Below are 17,229 nucleotides of genomic sequence, written 5' to 3'. Positions count from 1 at the left end.
TCTCTAATTGCAACATTTTGAGAAAGCACCATACAGCCTTCCATAGTGGTTGCACCAGAGGTAAATTTTTTAATAGGATACTCTTTGATACTCTTTAAACACTGGGCTTTTTTAGTAGATACTTTTCCTGAGACAACTGAAAAAGAATGATTGATTGGTCACCTAAAGAGCCTCTTGTAGATAGCATTGCAAGTTTAGTGGATAAAATCATGATTTATTAGTTAGCAGGCTATGGAGATCTTTTCTTGATATCCTCCCAGAGCTTATTTGGTCTACGCTCATTAGTGCTCAAGGCCTCAAATCTGTTCCTGAGATGGTTTTGAAATTCGAGTGGGATTAACTATGTAAAGGATTTTGACTGTGAATCACATCAAGCTGTGGCTGACTCTGAGAAGAATGGGAATACCAGAACATTTGATTGTGCTAAGGTGAAACCTACATTTGGACCAAGAGGCAGTCGTCAGAACAGAGCAAGGAGACACTACATGGTTCAAAATCAAGAAGGGGGTTCGTCAGGGATGTATTCTGTCTCCGTACCTTTTCAATCTGTATGCAGAACAGATCATCTGAGATGCTGGGCTGTATGAGGAGGAATGTGGCATCAGGATTGGTGGAAGAGTCACCAACAAACTGCGTTATGCAGATGACACAACCCTGCTCGCTGAAACTGAGGAGGACCTGAAGCGCTTGCTGCAGAGGGTCAAGGACTGCAGCCTCCTATATGGATTGAAGCTCAACATCAAGAAAACAAAGATTCTCAACACTGGGTCAATTGGGAGCATCAGTATGGATGGTGAAGAGATTGAGATAGTTAACAGTTTTAGTTTACTTGGCTCCACAATCAACACTCTTGGTAACAGCAGCCAGGAAATCAAGAGATGAATTGCATTGGGAAAGCCAGCTGTGAGGGACCTCTCAAGAGTACTGAAGAGCAACGACATCAGGCTGGAGACTAAGGTGTGCCTGATCCAGGGTATAGTCTTTGCAATTAGGTGCTATGCATCAGAGAGTTGGACAGTGAATAAGGATGATAGAAAGAGAATTGATGCCTTTGAGTTGTGGTGCTGGAGAAGAGTATTGAATATACCATGGACTGTTAGGAGAACAAACAGGTTTGTCCTGGAGAATGTGAAGCCGGAATGCTCCTTGGAGTTGAGGATTCTGAAGCTTCATCTGACATACTTTGGGCATGTTGCAAGTCGGTCCTTGGAGAGGGACATCATGTTTGGCAGAGTGGAGGGACAGTGAAGGAGAGGAAGATCTTCGATGAGATAGATCAATTCTGTGACTGGAGTGGTGGGAATAAGTGTGTTTGTGATGGCTAGGTTGGCACAGGCTATAACGGTGTTTAGAGCTCTTGTACATAGGGTCGCTATTAGTTGCAAGTGACTCAATAGCACATAACAACAACAACAAGGCTATGGAGATATGCCATTTCTTAAAATGATAGTCAAAGTCAATGAGTATGGTACTAAAAGAACCACATGCTTTATTTCATTAAGCTGTTTTGCGGTTATTATAGGACAAAGGTAACTTTAGTGAGTTCCAGTGAATACCAGACAATGGGAATATTTTAAATTCTTACATTATATTTATTTATCATGATTTGTTAAGACTAGTATTAGATTATCAAATCTAGAACTAGATTTCTTGATATTTCAACATATATATTCCTTTTGGGGATGCAGGTCCCTTACTTCTATTAGGACAGACATGGATCAATATTTGAAATAATAAAATCAGCTAAAAGAAGTCTCAAAGAAGTTTAATCAGGAGTGTATCTTCTCCAAAGGAAACGAGTTGATTTTATTCCATCAATATGCTCAAGAGCTAGAGCATCCATAATAGTCAAGGGATTTCTTCCCTAGTATTCAATAGCATTTCTCTTCAGTCTCCATTTAAATTCTCACCCCTAACCAAACCCGAAGTCTCACCATCATGTTAATTCCAACACACATATTGTGGCTAGGTGCTATTGAGTCTATGTTGGCCAGCAGTGGACCAAGGAAAAACAGATTGAAACCTTGCTTTGTCTTGCACAATCCTCACAATTTCTGCCACACTCAAGCATGTGGTTCAGTCACTGTATGAGTTTCTTGTTGAAGACCTTCCCCCCTTTCACTGACTTTCCAAATATAGTGATCCAAGAAACAAAATGGAACTACTTCATAGAGGCTATAAATCTGTATGAAAACAGACTGTCACAACTTCCTTCTAGAGAATATCTGGTGGCTTCAAACTGCTGCACTTTCAGTCACAGCAGAGTATTTTAACACTGTTGTACTAGGGCTCCTCTTAGGTTATTTTGTTGTTGTTGTTAAGTGCCATTGTGTTTACTATGACTCATAGTGATCCTATGAACAACAGGTGTGAACCTAGCCCTCTCCTGCACCATTCTCATGATCCCTGACACACTGAAGCCCATAGCTGCAGTCACTGTGTCAATCCATCTTGTTGACGGTCTTCCTTTCTCTATGACCCACAACTTCTTCCAGCATGTCTCCCGCCCCCCCCCACCCCTCAAGTACCAGAACATCGAGGATGTTCCTAAATAGAAAAATATGCATTTGTTAGGAGGAGTTAATTTTAATAATAAATTTAATAATAGAATTATCAAACTGGTCATAGGAGTCCAACTACTTCTATTGTTTTCTATTCTAATGAAGTTCTTCTAGGTCCTATAGCCCTGGTGTGTTCACTTGCCATACAGGGGGAACTTGTGGTTGCTGTGAAGCTGAACACTGTGATACTGATATGTCAAATTCATTAATGGCTACCCATGGTGGACAGTGTTTGGTGGAGTTTCCCAATCAAAACAAGCTTAGAAGTAGGAGTAGCATCTACTTCCATAAATAGCTTGCCTCTGGAAAACCTATGAACCTGGAGAAAGGATGAAAGTCACATAAGTGTTGAGGACTTTCATTCATAGAGTTGCCATGAGTCACCTATAACTAATTAGTAATCCATTTGTCAGCCTTTGCCAAATATTTGATATATTCAGGTTAATTGTTAACTCTTCTCTTCTTCCTAGTGTTATTGTTGTTGTTCTGGCTGTTGAGTCATTTGTGGCCATAACAATGCTATGTACAGCAGCTCTGAAGCCTGCCCTATCCTGTCCTAGGGTAGCCTAATATAATGTTAGTCAACTTTATGCCTATTTGCACTGAATGGCTGTAAATAAAAAGATCTGCTCTGGTGATGTAGTCCACAGGGAGTTATGTTGTTTGTTAACCTTGAGGCGCAGTATCTCTGATGGTTTAGAGTCTACCAGCAGTTTCTCACAGCAGAAAGTTGGACAGTGTTCCCCGGTTAAAAGTTGTAACTTTGGAAACCTGATCAAAGTTCACTCTGATTTGGGACCGACTCACGACGTAAGTGAGTTTGACCATGCAATCTAAGATCATACATATCTCTAATATCGCTATCAATTTTATTCCTTTCAGGCACTGTAGGAAGAATTCTTAATAAGTAGTTAAAATGCATAGATGTTTATGGTTTAGTGTTATCTTTTACATATTTACTGCAGGACATCTGATAGAGACATCCAAATCATCCAAAACAGCGGTTAGGCACGATTTCTACCTATTGCTCAGAGTGACTAAAGAGAACGAATGAGATGAAAATACCTTATAAACTATAATGGCATCAATCTTTGAAAGACTGACATTCTTTAGTGCCCTGAAACAGCAACACACTAAATAACATCTTAGTAATTTGAATTAATACAGTTTTCAAAAAGACCTAATTTAGGAAATTGCTTAAATGTGAAAGAATTTCATTTCACATTCAGTGTTCACTGCACAGTCACTTTGTGCTCAAAATCACTGACTATAGCTTAATACTAGCTCTTATGGATTCAACTATGTCCATTCAAAATATGTATTTTGCAATCTTAACTCACAATCTGTATGTGCGACTCTATTTGATAATGCTGTTTTTGTTGTGTATCATTGAGTCAGAACCAACTTATTGCTAACTCTCCAGAAGGTTTTCATTAGCAGTGAATTGCACAGAGAGAATGCCCATCTTTTTCCCATAGAGGGACTAGTGGATGTGAACTGAGTGCCTTCGTATTGGTAGTACTGTTCCTTACCACTAAGCCTCCAGAAATCGCTTGTTTGAAAGGAGTTGTCTTTTTTTATGATATTTTTAAGATTCTCACAACTGGGCCAATTGGCAGCATCACAATGGATGGTGAAGAGATTAAGAGTGTTCACAGTTTTAGTTTGCTTGGCTCCACAGTCAACACTCTTGGCATCAGCAGCCAGGAAATTAAAAGATGTATAACAATGGAAAAGTCTGCCGTTAGAGACCTTTCTAAAGTACTGAAGAGCAATGATGTCAGTCTGGAGACAAAGGTGCACCTGATACACGCCATGGTCTTTGTAATCACTTGCTATGCATCAGAGAGCTGGACAATGACTAGGGATGATAGGAGAATTGATGCCTTTGAGCTGTGGTGTTGGAGAAGACTATTGAGTGTACCATGGACTGCTAAGAAAACAAACAGGTTTATCCTGGAGAGTGTGAAGCCAGGTTGCTCCTGAAGCTTCATTTTACATACTTTGGACATGTTGCAAGGAGGGACCAGTCATTGGAGAAGGACATCATGCTTGGGGGGACGGAGGGACAGAGCATGAGAGGAAGACCCTATATGAGATGGACTGATTCAGGGACAAGGGTAATAGGGGTAGGTGTGTCAGAGACAGTGAGATTGGCACAGGATAGGGCGTGGTTTAGGGCTGTTGTACATAGGATTGCTATGAGTCGCAGGCTACTTGAGGGCACATAACAACAACAACAATGCTTGGAAGGGTGGAGGGACAGCACCCTGGTGGAGAGGAAGACTTTGGATGAAATTAATTGATTCAGTGACTATGGTAATGAGGGTGGGTGTGTCAGAGACAATAAGGTTAGCACAGGATAAAGCATGGTTCAAGGCTATTGTACAGAGGCTCACAAGTGACTCAATGGCAAATAACAATAATAACAAACAACAAATAATAACAACAATGATCATATCTGAGTATAGTCAGTCCTAACTCTAATTCCTTCTGAATTGTGTATGTGTGTGGGGGGGGGGGGTGAGGTGGTGGGAACCAAACAAACTTAAAAAAGAAAAGAAACAGATATCCCTTGGGATTGGAAGGGGAGAGGAAGATGTAAGGATGTAAGATAGAGATGATGCATCTACAAGTCCAGCAGCTCTAAAGATTTGCTATTAGAAGTTGAAACAAATAAAGAAGGAATCTTCATCTACCTTCTGCGTCCTGAATCATACTTTGTATTAAGACTTCTTGTCCCTGGACTCTGGGAAAGGTGTCTTGACACATTGTCCATAGCATTTTGCAGTTAAACACAAAGTTGCACATCTCCAGCAACTGGAATCCACTAATGGTTCTGCAGGAGGAAAAAGAGGTAGTCTCATACAGCCTCTGAAATCCATATAGAAGGTAACTTATGGGGTGGAATCAAGGCAATGAATGAGATAAAATAAGTGAATGAGTAAAAGTGTAGGAAAATTAATTTCTGTTCTTTAAAGACACCCATATGTGATTTTGTTGTTGTTGTTGCACTAGATAACTGTATTCCTGAGATCAATGATTATAGCCTTTAATATGGATTACACTTCAACATAAAGAAAACAAAAATCTTCACAAATAAACTAATCAGTAATAATCATGATAAGGGGGTGGGGGTGGGGGAAACACAGCCAACAGTCATAAAAACAACAGTAAAGAAATCAAATGATCCATTTCTCTGGGCAAATTTGCTGCAAAAGGTTATTTTGAACTGCTAAAAATCAAAGCTGTCACTTTAACCAAGATGTGCTTTACTCAAGCTATCAAATTTCCAAGACTGAAAATCTTCACTGGGAAGAGTGTGCCTGACTTTCTTCCACAGTTTCTGGTGGATTAGCACTGCTGACCTTTTAACTGTCACTCTAATGATTCTTTCTTAAACTCTGGTGCATATGAATCCCCTGTGATGCTGATAAAAACCATAGCCTGATTCAGTAAGTCCAGCATTATGCCTATAACCATATCAATGCTGTGAGCAGAGGCCATACCCTGTGGAGTGAGGACTAGCTAGTAACAAGCTAGTGCCTGGAAAGCATTGAAGATTGTACTTATCTGATAAAGTATAGTGAAATAATGGTAGTTGTAGTAAGCAAGAAAGTGGACTGAGAGACCCAGGTGTTTCTTTCAAAGCTAAAACTCTTTAACTTATTATCCTGTAGCTCTATGTCTATTTATTGAATGCTCTTCTCTGTATTACCTAAAGACCAACAGGTCTTCTTGTTAGAGATATTGCCTTCAATATACAAGGAGAATTTTTGTTAGAAGATGTTGCTTACATGTCTATGTCTCTGTGTTCGGGCCATAGATATGGACATGAGTTGATTTTAGGTGTCATTGAGTACAACTCCTAGTGACCCTATGAACGACAAACCTGAACCCTGTCCTAACCTGTGACATCTTCACAATCTCTGACACACTCAAGCCCATTGGTACAGTTACTGTCCCAATCTACCTGGTTGAAGGTCTTCCTATTTTTCACCATCCCTCCATCTTGACAAGGATGATGACCCTCTCTAAGGAGTAGCTTCTCCAAGCAACATGCCTGAATATGTGAGGTAAAGCTTCTTTTGCCACCAAGGAGCACTCTGGCTGCACTTTTCCAACACACATCTGTTTGCTGTTTTGGCAGTCCATGGAATAGTCAGTATTCCTCTTTAACATCCCAGTTCAAAGATACCGTTCTCTTTTTTGTCATCTTTATTCATTTGCTAGCTTTCAGCATGTGACTTATTAAAAATGTAATAAAGGTCTTACGCTCTTTGACTTATGGGGCATTCCAGTTTTCTTGCTAGCTAAGGATCATTTGGCAATCAATCTTCCTAATTCTAGCAGATACTCCTAGAAATCTGTCCCATGTATTTCCTTTCTTTTGACATTACTGTTAGTTCAGTTCAGGGATTTAGATAAAAACAAAGTGACTTTCTAAACTCTCTTCTTGTTGCTAGTATTAGCCACATGACATAGTGTGGCTAATGAAATGTAGGCAAAAGCCCTCTGGAGGAGAGGTAATTTTCCTCATAAAAGACCAGCATGCTATTTTGGCTCTTCATTCTTGTTTCTCTCTTGCTTGAGATTCAGACACTATGCCTAGATCAGCTCCCTTGGAAGGATGAAGACCAGGGCCTCATTTTGAAGATAGTAAAGAGAGACACTCCCTTTAACAACTATAATGGTTTTAAACAAGCTTTACAACCTCTTGCTATGTGAGAAAACTTAATCTCATCTCTTAATTTTAGACTGCTTTTCTACTGAGTTTTAGCTACATGTTGCCAAACATGGGACTGACTGGTATTCCATGCCGCATGCAAGTAACTTGAAGGAAATAAATGATGATGGATTTCAGCAACTCAACATTGTAAATTGTCATCAATAAAGATGTTCCTTTAAACATGATAGACTCAATTTCATGGGGAAAAAAATGGACATACTGTAGTTCATTTCAAAATTTTTTATATGATAAACATTATCTTTTAAGTGAAATTAAATTTACTCTTCTAATTAGGAAAAACAACTTTTACTCTCTGCAAGAGAAATAAAAGACACCAAAGAAAAGTGGATATTTGTCTTCTTTTTTATGTAATACTGGGTAAAGTATCCAGTTATGTCATTTGCCTTTCATCCAAAAAAGATACTCTTTTTTTTTTTTTTTTAGCTTTTCTACTTCATCCTTCAGAATAAGTCCTCTTTATCCTTGGTAACTCCGTTATGTCAATTATGTAATCATTTGGCCCTTTATGGTTTTTGTTTCACTTTGCTTCTTTCTCTCTCCGCAAAGCAGCCTGTAAAGCAGTAAGACAGGGAACAAGCCTGCTGGGCCTGATTTTCTTCTCCAAAATAGCGTGGGCCACTGGGTACTGATAAAAGGAATTGGCTCACTTACACAGGGCAAAGCCCAGGTAAGTGGTTTTAGGCTAACATTGGTGCAAAGGTGACTCCTGGATAGAAAATGGACCCTGTGTTTGGTTTGAGTGTACACAGCAGGCAGTTTATACACAGGGACAAAAATCAGTGAATCTGGATACACGTCACCAGGTATTCCAGCCTGCTCTTCTACTTGTTAGTCTTGCATACCGTGTGGTCCTGAGACAACCTCTTAACCCCTTTGAATTCAGCTGGTTAAATGAATAGTCTGCAATGTCCTTTCCAACTCAAATACCCTCAGGCTGTTCATATATTTGATAAACTTTTTTCCCCCTTCAGCTCTGATAGGCCAGGAACTGTTCTAGTGATGGAAAGAGAGATGCAGCAGGGAACAATGCAAAGATAAAGATGCCCTAAGGTTGGAGAGAGCAAAGGAATTAAGGTCATGGTGGAAAAGAAGGAAACTGCAGGCATGAGGGCAAGGACACTTTTACCATTCAAATAGCCCTGGGTTCCACACCATCAACCTGGGCCTTTTCACCTTTTCAGGAAATTCTAAGCATTTCCTTCTCCCTGGCACTCATTCAGCACTCATCAGATAATGTGTTGTGCAATGAACATTTTTCTTGTCTTCTCAACTAGTTTGACAAGATCTTAAAGACACAATATTCAACATGTCAACATTGTTGTTGTTGTGTGCTGTCTAGTAGGAATTGATCCATAGCTGATCCTCTGGAGGGTTTTCAGAAACAGTTAATGGCACTGGAAGGGGATATTGGCATGTGGAACAGCTGGTGAAATCAAACCATGAGGCTTCGGGATTGCAGCACAGTTTCTTTCTTTGAATCTGTTACAATATGGGAAAGAATAACAATGTGAGAAATATCTCAGCCCTTCATTACTTTCCCTGATGGATCTCTGGAGAATTGACCTGTGCAGGAACCCCCATATTTCTCATGGGATCACCAATAAGTTACTTTGAGTGTTAACCCAATAAATGCTTGAGAAAGCCATTCCAAACCCAGCTTAACAAGAGCCAGATTTTATTGATTGATTTTGCAAATCTCACATCCAGAGTCTAGAGAAATGGCCTCCCCCCATTTACAAGTTTTTATTCCCTAGTTTATGGGTCCCAGAAGAAAGTCTTATCTGTGTTTCATTGATTATGCAAAGGCATTTGACTGTGTGGATCATAATAAACTGTGGCTGACTCTGAGAAGAATGGGAATCCCAGAGCATTTAATTGTGTTAATACGAAACCTACACTTGGACCAAGAGGCAGTAGTCAGAACAGAGCAGGGTAACACTGCATGGTTCAAAATTGGGAAGGGTGTGCGCCAGGGATGCATCCTGTCTCCATACCTTTTCAGCATGTATGCAGAGCAGATTATCTGAGAGGCTGGGCTCTATGAGGAGAATTGTGGCATCAGGATTGGTGGAAGATCTATTAACAATCTCCGTTATGCAGATGACACAACCCTGCTTGCTGAAACTGAGGAGGACCTCATGCACTTGCTGCGAAGGGTCAAGGACTGCAGCCTTCAGTATGGACTGAGGCTCAATGTCAAGAAGACAAAGATTCTCACCAATGGACCAATTGGCAACGTCAGGATGGATGGCGAAGAGACTGAGATTGTTCACAGCTTCAGTTTGCTCGGCTCCACGGTCAACACTCTTGGCACCAGCAGTCAGGAAATCAAAAAGCGTATCGCGATGGGAAAGTCTGCTGTTAGGGACCTCTCTAAAGTACTCAAGAACAATGGTGTCTCTCTGGAGACTAAGGTGTGCCTGATACAGGCCATGGTATTTGCAATCACTTGTTATGCATTGGAGAGTTGGACAATGACTAGGGAGGACAGAAGGAGAGTGGATGCTTTTGAGCTGTGGTGCTGGAGAAGAGTACTGAATGTACCCTGGACTGCCAGAAAAACAGATTCATCTTGGAGAGGATTAAGCCAAGCTACTTCTTGGAGGCAAGGATTCTGGGGCTTCGTCTGACATACTTTGGACATGTTGCCACGAGGGACGGGTCCTTGGAGAGGGACATCATGCTTGGGAGAGTAGAGGGACGGCGCAAGAGGGGAAGACCCTCTATGAGATGGATTGATTTGGTGACTGGGGTAATCGGGATGGGTGTGTCAGAGGCAGTGTGGTTGGCACAGGATAGAGCAGGATTTAGGGCTGTTGTGCATAGGGTCGCTATGAGTCGAAAACTACTCGACGGCACATAACAACAACAACAACAACCCTAGTTCCTAATGATTCAGTACAGGGATTGAACAATCTTCCCTGAGGATACCTAAGACTTATCCTTGTTTTTTTATGATTCCATCCCCACCCCCCATCTTGTTTGCATATATTCCATACATTCTGTGCTTCGCTGTGTCAGTTAATAATTGTTTATGTCTCCTTTGGGTCAAATTGTGACTTTTTACCTTGTTCTTTTTACTCTGAAGATGGACCAATGTGAATGCTACTTCTTACAAGAAGCAACAAAAAACATAATTAATACTTATGAATTAAGTTGAGACCAGATGAAACCGAGAATGATGACAATTTGCTAGGAGTGTTCACTTTAAGCAGGTTGACACACCCATATCCAAGTGCTAAAGATGCTTCTGCACACTTAGAAAAGTATTAAAATTGTAACAAAGAGAAAGTGCATGTACTAGTTGTGTTAAACACAGTAGTTTTCATTTACTTAGTCTAAGGTACATCATGCATACAGCATTTGTTAATTTTGATTCCTGACAGTCCGGTTTTCAGTTGCCTCAGTAGGAGACATTTGGAGTAGATTGTTTTTGTTAAAGATAGGAAGAAACAGTGAGGATGGGGAATAATGAAGGAAGTAAGTAGCATGCTGCTCTGTAGGTGAATTTCAACACTTTCAAACCCTGTCTGTAACTGATATTCATGTTCTAATTGACTTCTCTTTGTGCTTCCCTGAAGAGCAAGAAGACAGATCCTAATCTCTCACTTGACTTTCTATAAAGTTGAGCAAAAAGTAAATGCTTCTTCAAATGAATCTGAATTGACTGAGGAAGGAAACAATTATTTTTCTTTCTTCCTTAACTTCCAGATAGCATTAGTAGAAGTGTGGGGTTTTGGTTTGGGTTTGTTTGTTTTTTGTTGTTGTTTTTTAAGGAGAGATGGGGTTTTGATACCTGCATACAGAAGACAGCAGAAACAGTAAGATCCATTTTGTATAAACCTAATCATTTTGGGGCATAACCACTGATAATGAAGTCAAGACTCCAGATCTTGGACAAATTCCTAACCCACTGGATTCATGTAGGGAATGTCAGCAAACATACCTTGACAATAGCTATCACATATCACCTAATGTGCAGGTTGTGCCAAGACATGTGGAGGACAACTTACCTGGCCAACTGACTGGAAGAGATCCATATTTATTCCCGTTCCAAAAAAAGGTTATTCAACAGAGTGTGAAAATTCTCATACAATACTGGAAAAGCACTCTGACAGAGAACTGCCAGAAATACAAGCTGGGTTTAGAAGAGGCCATGATACTAGATACATTATTGGCAATGTCAGATGGATCTTAGCAGAAAGCAAAGAGTACCAGAGGAATGTCTATCTATGCTTTATTGACTATACAAAGAAATTTGACTGTGTGGATCACAACAAACCGTGGCTAACCTTGAGAAGGAAGGGAATCCCAGAACGCTTGATTGTGCTTATCCAAAGCCTGTACTTAGACCAGGAAGCAGAATAGAGCAGGGAAACACTGCATGGTTTAAAATCAGGAAAAGGAGTGCGTCAGGGATGCATCATGTCTCCATACCTTTTCAATCTATATGCAGAACAGATTGTTCTGGAAGCAGGACTTTACGAAGAAAAATGGGGCATCAGGATTGGAGGAAGACTCATCAACAACCTACATTGTGCAGATGTTACAACTTCACTTGTTGAAACTGAAGAGGACCTGAAGTGCTTGCTGTAGAAGGTCAAGGACGATGTCTTCAATGTGACTTGAAGATCAACCTCAAGAAGACAAAAATTCTCACCACTGACTCAATTGGTAGCACCATAATGGATGAAGAGGGAACCATGAGGGTATCTCAAAGTAATTTTAAATAAGTGTATATGGAGCTAGAGTATCTGGAAATTGTTTTCTTAAAACTCTGTGTCATCAAACCTCCAAGATAGTTCTTCATTGTTAGGGATACCTTTTTCTTTCTTTTTCCTGCTTAAGGGAAAACCCACAAACTCTCATGAGCAGAGATGCAAGTGAATTAAAGTGCTGATTTGCAAATTTATTTAGGAGTTCATCTACAATAATGGCTTATTCCCTTGCTTGCTTTCTGATGAGTCTTATTATGTCATAGCGATCTATGCATAACTTGAAGTTTATCAATGCATTGTAAAAATTTTACTTTATCCATACAGAAGACTGGCCTTCTCTTGTGAGGCATTCTCTTGTTCCTTGGAATGAACTACCTGTAGTGGTTTTTTCATGTGTTTTTTTTTTTAATTTATTTTTCTTGATTTGCTTACAAAGTTAGTATACATTATATTTCACACTATTATTCTTCATTCATAATCTATTTTATACAATCATTAACATTCTTTATGTTTTATAATATCATTCTCAATTGGACCTTGCCTATCATTACCTAATCCTTCCCATTTCCTTCACCCCCTCCCTCCAACCCCCCAAACTGTGCAACTCTGTCGTTTCACCCCTATCCTCACCACTCTGCTTGCATCCCTTCACCCTTACATGTTTTACTAGTTATCCTTCAATTTTACAATAATGGTATTAGGCAGTATTTGTCTTTATGAGACTTAGTTCATTCAGAATAATGCTTTCTAGTCTCTCACAAGTTAATGTAGTATTTTTCTAAATCATTGCTCCTGAGTGCATCATAGTAATCCATTGTGTGAATGTACCACAATTTCTCAATCCATTCAGCTGTTGGTTGGACATTTGGGTTGTTTCCATGTTCTTGTGATGGTGAATAACGCTGCTATGAACACTGATGTACAGATCTCCATTTATGTCTCAAAACCAGAGTGAGACGCCATCTTACACCGGTAGCAAAGTTTAGCAGGGCAGCAAGCAATAAATGTTGAAGAGTGGTGGCAACTCTCCTATACTATTGGTAGGATTACAAAATGGTACAACCACTCTGGAAGACAGTTTGGCATTTCTTAAAAAAAGTTGAACACAAAAATTCCATATGACCCAGGCATTCCCCTAGTAGGAATATATTCTAAGGAAATCAGAACTTATAGGAATGTTTTGTCTGAGACCTTTGACCATTAAGGATTTTCACAGCACAATTTATGTTGGGGATTTTGCGTCATGAACATGTACATTGTGCCTTCAGAAGGGACAAAAGACTAAAGACAAAAGCTTATTCTTGGGTGGCTCATGAGAGTACCAAGTGACCAATGTTGGGATGTATGTGAATGAACATGAGTAGAAGCTCTGGACCACAAAAGCTTGGGTGAGCTTCACCATGTGTATTGTTAAATATCATGGGCAGAAGGAGATGATGCTAGTCATAGCACTTTAGGGAGCCGATGACCAAAGGGTCTATGTTAGGCCTCCTCCCAGACTCTACCCTGTGCTTCCCTTCCTCTAGGTGTTTCTAATCTGTATCTTTTCTTTGTAATTAACTGTAATTATAGCTCCCAGTGAATCCTGCAAGTCCTTTACAGGAATTATTGAAACTGGAGGTAGTTTTGAAACTCTTCAAACTTGGGGAGTTAGTTTCAGAAGTGATGGCAGTCTTTCATGGATGTTGATTTCTCTAAACTGTATCATTGGAGAGACTTCTTGCATGAAGTCACTGACTTGAGTAGGTTATTTATATTTATTAGTTTTCTAACGAAACTTAGTATTGATTATTATTCAGTAATATGCATTATTAAAGAACCTTAGTGGCATAGTAAGTAACGGGCCAAGTAGACAACTAAAAGGTCAGTGTTTGGAGTCACCAACTTCGTATTTAAGGAGGAAAGATGGACGGTTTCTAATAAAGACTTACATCCTCAGAAACCCAAGGAAGGTCATTATGGGTCAAATTCAACTCCACACCAGTGGGGGTTTTTTTCCCCATATGCATTAACTGTTAGCTTTTTGCCTCATTGTAATGATTTCTTTCTCTAAAACTCATATTTTATTTGCTGTGTCCTGAGGATGGATGGTGAATATGGATCATGGCTTTTAATGTACTGAAACTCTCCCATTTATAACTGTGTAATATAAATTTATGTTGGCCCCAAGTTGATTTTCTAGCAAATGGAACATCCACTTATAGAAAAAATGAGTATTTATTAATGTAAGTGATACAAATATCCAGGAATTTTCTGTAAATGATGATAATTATAAAATAGTCCAGATGCAGAATTTTCAGCACCATTTTTTATAATAATAGTTGTTAAAAATATAAAAGCAATATTCTTAGCTCCCCTTGTTTGTACTTTTGACTTCTCTGCAAATTATCTTGGCTCTTATTTCAGTTTAGTTTGCAAAGAACTAGGACTTCCTAGGTTCAGAAAAGAAATGTATCTATAGTTGTGGATTTTGAAAATGTATCTGCAGATATTTCATAAAGCAGTGATTAGTGTGAAGTTGTTCTTGTTTTTGTTAAGTGCTGTCGAGTTATAGGCGACTCATAGCAACCTTATGAATGAAACACCTGAACACGTGTATAACTTTCTTTGCTTCTCCACGTTTATAAGGTTTCCAGAGGCAAGCTATTTCAGAAGTAGATGCCATTCTTGTTTGTAAGCTTGTTTTAACTGGGGAGCTCCAACAAACACTGTCCGCCATGGGTAACCAATATTGCATTTGGAAATCAGGGTCACAATGTTCAGAGTACAATTAAATTTTGAATCAGATTTTATTTTCACATTTAAGAATATTTTCAATAGTTTGGCTTTGTTGAGTTAAAACAATGGTGTTAGTTCCCATTAAAGGACATTTTAAAATTAAGTGCATGGCATGGACACCATTAGAATACACCAAGGTGAGTAGCTAAAATGTCAAGGAAGAGTCCCAGGGGTTTGGAGGTCCAAACTGCTTTCTAATTTGTTATTTATTATATACATCACCTTTGGAAGTCATTCAATCTTCCTGAATTCACATTTCCTCACCTGTTAGAGAAAAATTATTAAAACTTATAATAATTATTTCACTTCAAATCAAGCTTAATTAATTACATGGAAATTACTTGCTACTTTAAATATTGACGTTACTGTGAAATACAGTTCTATACTAATACCAACCCAACATACAAGTAGTTAATCTGATATTTTCTTGGAAATGTTTTTATAACAGTATCTCCCTGAAAAGCTACTGTATCAGATCTGGAGATATCAGTTACAGCTGAGCACACAATCTGTCTCTATGTTTTTTACCAATACACACCAATTCCTCTAACTTTTGACCACCAGTCTCCTTCTTATCAGTGTTCTCAAATTCTATGTTCTCGTAAAAACAAATATCATGGTGAATTCAAAACTAATTTTAAAATATATAACCTGTGCTAAATAAATAACTGACTACAAAGGTTTTTAAAACTTGGTTTTCATACAATCATTCATATGTACTGTTTTGTAGTAGTAACTACTGTTGATTAAACTGCACAGTGCCACTGTTGTAGAGTGGGACTGACATCAAGGTTGGGATGAGACTGAAAAAAAGGAATAAATTATGTATACTGCATTGAAACAGATGATGGAGAGAACAGTTTAAAAGGGATATGTCACTGGGTATTATGGTTATGACAAGAGTACAGAATGAAGGTTGCTTAGTGGAGTGTACTGGGAGAGGAGGGGATTATATATACCAACGAAGGAATTTTTCTTTTACTTATCAAGGAGAGGAGCGCACTCCGGGGACAGGGAGAAAAATGCAACAATGAATGCATGGAAAGCCAAAATCTCTGTAAATGTTCATTAAATTAAAAAAATTAAAAAAAAATACCTCTCATCACCATGTTTCACCAAATCTTCACTATAACTTGCCTATTCCTTCTTCCCACCCATCTACCAACTACTCTTTGCTCTCTAATTTTTGTTCTTTTCCCTCCCTATTCGAACTGTTACACATAACCTGTTATGAGTTGATAATTGCAGAACCACTTTATCAGCGTGTCAACTCTCTCGAGGTTAATCCGCCATCCCTTGATCTTTTAGAGTGTTCATTATCTGTACATTCGGTTTTTACTGTCCATCCCCAAGACAGATGTCCATATTTGCCACCAGTACTTTTTATAGACTATATTGTTACCCAAAGTAATGAATTCTACTTCCTTGTCAAATATCAATTGTGCTTAGGAAGATGGATTGATTCTATTCCATTGGTCTATGTTGTTGCATCAGTACAATGTTGTTTTGATTACTAGGCCTGCGTAGTAAGTTTTGAGATCAAGTGGAGATAGTGACATAGACAGACTGAGGAACTTGCATCTCCCCAGTAGGGACACAAAATCCTAGTAATGGGCAATGTGAGCACTTGGAGGTGTGGGGGGAAACTAAGGTTATAAGAATAAACCAAGATAAATAATAATAGGGCATATGGAAAGCTGGTAATAAGCCACACAGTCCATCAGAGCAGATCCTTATGCCAAGAAGAAGGAGAGGGAAAATAAATCCCACTGGAACCAGAACACTTTTGAAAACAGAAAACTGTTTTTACCTATACATCTGAAAATGAACACCTGATCAACCCTTCATTCATCTAGGCAGATGAGATAATGTGAGGTTATTTTTTCAAAAAAACACCCCAAACCCAACTTTCTACCCATGCAGTAATGTAGAAAGCTGGCTGGTGCTATCTTGAGCCAGACAAGAAGATGCCAGGAGGAAGTCAAAGACATCTTGAAATACCCATGATTCTGGGAAAGCCTAGTGCATGCACAAAGGCTGGAAAATTGTGTACAGAAAAACTTTCAGTGAGAGAAGACACCTGAAACAAGGCAAAAAATAAAAATTAAAAAGAAGAAAACAAACAAATCACCAACCAAAGCACCCCATGATCATGACTTGGATCAGATGTACCTTAGTATTTAAACTGACATCATTACTCTTTAGGGTTCTGGAGAGTTACCTAACAGCAGGTTTCCCCCAGTGCAACTTGTCTTTTAATTTTTGACTATGAGAATGTTCTTTCCTATTCTTATAAGCATGTCATAAAATTAAGGCCCACAAGGAATTTCTGCTAGCATTGATATAGACTTAGATCTCTATTGGGGCAGATCTGTTATTTAACTTCTCTGCTTTGTTTTGTTTTTCAGGGAGTCTTGTTTTA

At 39.0% G+C, this 17,229-nt stretch overlaps 1 protein-coding gene across 3 annotated transcripts in view; it reads left to right on the top strand.

The window, feature by feature from the left end:
- The window catches only part of CTNNA2 (catenin (cadherin-associated protein), alpha 2), a 1,691,926-nt gene that overhangs the window by 1,111,294 nt on the left and 563,403 nt on the right, over window positions 1-17,229 (top strand). The window lies entirely within an intron of this gene.

The sequence above is a fragment of the Elephantulus edwardii genome, unplaced genomic scaffold (assembly GCF_000299155.1).
Source record: "Elephantulus edwardii isolate Elephantulus edwardi_28Jun2011 unplaced genomic scaffold, EleEdw1.0 scaffold00275, whole genome shotgun sequence".
Taxonomy (NCBI): Eukaryota; Metazoa; Chordata; class Mammalia; order Macroscelidea; family Macroscelididae; genus Elephantulus; species Elephantulus edwardii.
This window is presented reverse-complemented; position numbering and strand designations above follow the sequence as displayed.